Here is a 6000-nt window from a genome sequence, read left to right on the forward strand (position 1 = left end):
TCTTTAATGATTTGCCACACATTAGGAAAGCATACATTTTGGGTTTCTGCAGTTAATAAAGAAGGTCACGGACCCATATTTACCTCAGAACCTTATGGGTTGTATGGTAGAGTTAGATTTCAGAGGTGGCTGAATCCACCAAGTTATTCCTTCAGTAGCATCTCTGACAGATAGCCATTGTTTTTTTCTTATTTTGTTTCAGGCCGTTCCATCCACACAATGTGAGTACATTTGGATATTTTGGCATGTTGGACAAGCTGTTGCTCAGTTTCTCCCATTGTTGTAGCTGGGGGGCTTACTTCAATTATCACCTAAGTTTATAGAGATACAATCGTCAATCTGTTAAGTGTTATATATAAAACAGGTTAAATGTGACTTAGGTAATGTTTCTTTCTTTTTTTTAAGATCCATAGAGGAGAAATGATCTTTTTTAAAAAAATTAAGTTTATTTATTTTTGAGAGAGAGACAAAGAGAGTGAGTGGGGGAGGGGCAGAGAGAGGGGGAGAGAGAGCATCCTGTCAGCACACAGCCCCATGTGGGGCTCCAACTCACAAATCATGAGGTCATGACCTCAGCTGAAACCAATAGTTGGATGCTTAACTGACTGAGCCACCCAGGCACCCCCTGATCTTTTTGTAAAAAATGTTTATTTATTTATTTTTGTGAGAGAGAGAGAGAGAACATGCAAGGGAGGGGCAAAGAGAGAGGGAGGCAGAGAACCCAAAGAGGGCTCTGCGCTGACAGCAGGGAGTCCGATGTGGGGCTCCAACTCACAAACTGCGAGGTCATGACCTGAGCCAAAGTCTGACACTTAACTGACTGAGCCACCCAAGCACCCCTAATATTACAATTCTAAAAGAAGAATGGAAATATAGGCCTGGTCCTGAATCTTGGGAAAAGCGGTCTACCCTGATGTCATCTACTTCTCATGGTAGTTTGTAGCTTGAATGTCTCTGATGATCTTTGAGTGGCCCACTGAGCAACAGGCACAAAGATTGATGCTGCATGAACTACTGCAGTAATTTCTTTACGTCAAGGTGTTTATATTTGAAATTTTCAGGGCTTCAGGGAAAAGGGCAGTTTTAGTTCTCAAATGATTCCAAGTTAGAAAGGTGGGAGGAAAATCAATGTGTTGGTTTGGACAGCTGTAGCCTGGCATTGGAGAACACTGCTAGAAGAAGTCAGGATCTAGTCTAGTGCACAGTGAATAGTATTAAAATCTAATATCTACAAAGATGTGTTGTTGAAACATTTTTTTTCTATTATCACCCTCATTTTTACCCAAAAGAGCCAAATTAAGACTGATTTGTTTGTAATCAGTTCTAATCAACATGGCCTCATTATTTACATAAGCACAGGAAGAATAGTGATTGACCATATAAGTTCTTTTGGATCTGCTTTGCTGGAACTTTTTATAAGCAATTTTAGGTTGAACTTTTAATAGCCTCTCAAGACCAGAAGCCGAGCCGAATTCTTTTTTTTTTTCTAAAAAAATTTTTTAATGTTTATTTATTGTTGAGAGAGGGTGAGAAAGAGCGTGAGCAGGGGAGGGGCAGAGAGAGAGGGAGACACAGAATCTGAAGCAGGCCCCAGGCCCTGAGCTGTCAGCGCAGACCGTGACGTGGGGCTCGAACTCGTGAACTGTGAGATCGTGACCTGAGCTGAAGTCGGACGCTTAACCAACTGAGCCACCCAGGTGCCCCCAAGCCGAATTCTTGCTGTCGGGTTTGCCTGCAATACCTGTAGATATGGGGGGATTCCTCTTCTTGAGGTCTCCAAAATATCGTGAGGTTTCCGCACCTGCCAGGACGTGACATTTTTTACTCACCTGGTAAGGCTGGGGGAACTCTGTAAGCAAAATATCAGGCTGATATTTCCAAGGGGCTTTGTTGGATCCATAAAGTCAGCTTTAATTCCTTAAAGCTGTCTGGTCATATCTGAGTCTATGCATGTCTTTCCCAGATATGACATTCCAGTCAAAGCCTTGGTAACATAACCAGTATTTCCAATGGTGTCTTGTTACAAGGAAAACAGATTCTTACTGAACATAAGCAAATAATTGTAATTGCCATGAAAGAAAGAATACTCACTGGGAGTTTCTGAATTCTGGAAGGTAAATGTTTCAGTTTGTTCACAAAGGAATACTTTATCATATCTCCATAAGTCATAAATGTCTTACGAGAAAAAGTTTCCTTAAATCTGGAAGAGCAGATATTAGACGACCAGCAATGTTTCATTTTTTATTTTATTTTTTAATGTTTATTTATTTATCTTGAAAGAGAGAGAGAGAGTGGGGGGAGGGGGAGAGAGAGAGGGAAAGAGAGAGAGAATCCCAAGCAGGCTCTGCACTGTCAGCACAGAGCCAGATGTGGGACTCAATCTCACGAACTGTGAGATCGTGATCTGAACTAAAATCAAGAGTCAGATGCCTAACCAACTGAGCCACCCAGGCACCCCGGACCAGCAATGTTTCAAACAAAAGTGGTCACGACTATAATCATCTTCCTTAATTTATTCAGTTTCATGTTACTAATATTTGTTCTGTTTGAATGCAGCTTTTCCTTTAGATTTGCAAATTCCTACTTAGCTTAGTTTTATTGCTTTAAATATATCAGAAACCAGAGTTTGTCAAAAAGTTTCATGAATCTGCTTGAAGAGGAAACACGTTTTGCAAGAGCATCAGAACAATAACACTAAATGACAAAAGACTAAAAAATGGCCATGGTTAAAGATCTGATGAGTGTTTGTAATAATGCATTTGACAAGGAAATTCAGTTATTTCTGTGACACACGTGTTTTAATAATTAGATGACTTTACACCAGAACATATTAAAACTTCAAGAATTTCATATAATTTCTAAAACAGTTACAGCATTTACCCATACAATATAACGTAAGAAGGTGCCTCATTAGTTGTTTGACAGTGCTTCCCATGTAACTTACCATACCAAGTAAACAAGCCTGATTAGTCAAAATGACTTCATTTAGAATTCGAATCTTGGGAAGTTTTGTTAAAAACCTCAGAAGGTTTTAAAGCACATACCTAAGTGGGATTACAGATCATTAAAAAACTTAATTAAAAAAAATTTTTTTTTAATTTTTATTTCTGAGAAAGAGAGAGAGACAGAGCATGAGTCGGGGAGGGTCTGAGAGAGAGAGGGAGACACAGAATCCAAAGCAGACTCCAGGCTCTAAGCTGTCAGCACAGAGCCCGACACAGGGCTCCAACTGGGAGATCGTGACCTGAGCCAAAGTCAGATGCCCAGCCGAGTGAGCCACCCAGGTGCCCCAAAAAACTTAATTTTTAATTATCTATTTAACCAAGGTGGCAATAAGAGATTCAAAATGCAAATACAGAAGGCTATCTAGTTCTTAGCAAAACTTAGATGCTTTTAATATTCAGTTTTAACTTCCTCACATAATTAAAGACCTGATAAAAACAAAGCATAGAAAGTTCTTGGGGGTTTTTTTTTTGGAGGGGAGTGGGGGCAGATAAAAACTTCACTTATAATTTCTTATCAAAAGCAGACCAACAATCCAAGAAAACAGAGAGAAAGGCTAAATCTCAATCTTCTATCAATGTACATTTAAAACTCATTCATTCCAATTTTATTTAGCCCTGACCACGCATAAAATTCTTCTCCAAAGATTTCCCTTTACAAACTTTCTACAACTTTCTTTTTAATTTAGATTTTGTCCTAAGTCTTCTTTCTCTAAACAACCAGCCTTATTTAGGACAAACTTGCTTTCTTTTCCCTCAGCAAAAATGTTTCCCTTTTCCTCATACCTTCTTTCTTATCAAAAACACATCTTATTTTTCCTGCAGATGGAGTTGTTTCCCTTATCATTTCTAGCAGTCTCCACGACATTTATCAGGATTTTAACTTTGAGAAACCTCAGACTCCACTGAAAACTAAATAGTAACCAATTGTGAACTGTTACACCAGAATTCCTTAGATTGGAAATTTATGAATACATTTTTTAATTTCTAGAAACATGTTTTTTTCCCCCATCATACAATCTTTCAATTAAGTACAAAGCGTGTTTATCAACAGACCCGAGTATCCTCCAGTTTCTCTGCAATAAGAGGCCAAAGCAGAAAAACCTAAGGTCAGTAATCAGGTACTTTAGTATTCTTAGTTGGAAAAGACTTAGATACCTAGATACCCAATGAATTCAGCCCAATGTACCATTTAATTTCGCAGAACTTCAAAGTTTCAGGCTACCAAAGATTTTGAAAGCTATAAAACTTTTTATTTATTTAACCTATTTGCTCATACAGTTATGCATGAAAACCTCATGAGACAGACAAAACCAACCATCATTTTAAGTCATTTTTTGCTGACAATTTGGAACAGAGATAATGCAAGCTTATTTGACCTTTAGTATATTTTGGTAGAATAGCTTTATATTTAATGCTAGTAAATCTAAAGACATGTCTATTTTAATTAAACAACAAACTTAAACTCATTTTTTCTTTTTGAGTTTATTTATTTTGAAAGAGAGAGTGAGAGAGAGGGAGAAAGAGAGAGAGAGAGAGCGCGCTCATGGGGGAGGAGCAGAGAAGGAGAGGGAGAGAATCTGAAGCAGGCTCCTCGCTGTCAGCACAGAGCCCAAAGTGGGGCTCGATCTCACAAACCATGAGATTATCACCCTAGCGGAAATCAAGAGTCAGATGATTAATCAACGGAGCCACTTAGGTGCCCCCAAACCTACACTGGTTTTAATTATTGAATTTTTTCTTACATCCTATGAACTTGAAAAACATTTATGTTAGTCTCTTTCTGAGCTTTAGAATGCACAATTCCTGTAAACATTTGACTTTAAAACAATTAAATAGAGCTCTTTTACAAACTAATTTTTAACAATACCATCTGGACATAGAAAAAATATCTCACATTTATAACACAACATATACACAAACAAGGTGCAAACAAAATCTAGTCTTTGTTTCATTAATATTTGTGAAGAGGACATTAAAAGTGCAATTTCCAAATCTTTCTCTTTATTTTGTTAGGAAAAATAATAAAACTCAAAATCAAATAGAAAGACTATTCTTTTCTCCAATTCTCCACTATTTTTTGGTGAGAATACCATTTTTTCCCACACCAGTAATTATGTCATCAGGAATTGTAGTTCTTGCAAGTAAAACATAGTTTCTACATTTTTTTTTTCAGAAAAAAAATTTTTTAAGTAGTTCTCTGTCCAATGTGGGGCTTAAACTTATGACCCTGAGATCAAGAGTCACATGCTCCGCAGACTGAGCCAGCCAGGCACTCCCAGAAATTTTTTAAATTAAGCTTTTAATTTTAATTCTAATATTTTTTTAAATTCCAGTATTATTCACATACAGTGTTATATTAGTTTTTTTTTTTTAATCCAAGCTAGTTAACATACAGGGTATTAATGGTTTCAGGAGAATTTAGTGATTCATCACTTACATATAACACCCAGGGATCATCCCAACAAGTGCCTTCTTAATGCCCATCATCCATTTAGCCCATCCCCTCACCCAACACCCTTACAGCAACCCTCAGTTGTTTATTCTCTGTATTTATGAGTTCTTATGGTTTGCCTCCCTCTGTTTTTATCTTACTTTTCCTTCCCTTCCCCTATGTTCATCGGTTTTGTTTCTTATATTCTACTTATGAGCGTAATCACGTGATACATTTCTTTGACTTATTTCGCTTAGCATACACTCTAGTTCCATCCACAATGTTGCAAATGGCAAAATTTCATTCTTTTTGGTGGCTGAGTAATATTCCATTGTGTATATATTCCACACCTTCTTTATCCATTCATCCATCGATGGACATTTAGGCTCTTTCCAAACTTTGGCTATTGGTGATAGTTCTGCTGTAAACATGGGGGTGCATGAGTCCCTTTGAATCAACATTTTTGTATCCTTTGGATAAATACCTATTAATGCAATTGCTGGGTTGTAAGGTAGTTATATTTTCAATTTTTTGAGGAGCCTCCATACTACTTTCCAGAGTGGC

The sequence above is a fragment of the Lynx canadensis genome, chromosome A1, assembly GCF_007474595.2.
Source record: "Lynx canadensis isolate LIC74 chromosome A1, mLynCan4.pri.v2, whole genome shotgun sequence".
In the NCBI taxonomy this organism is placed as follows: Eukaryota; Metazoa; Chordata; class Mammalia; order Carnivora; family Felidae; genus Lynx; species Lynx canadensis.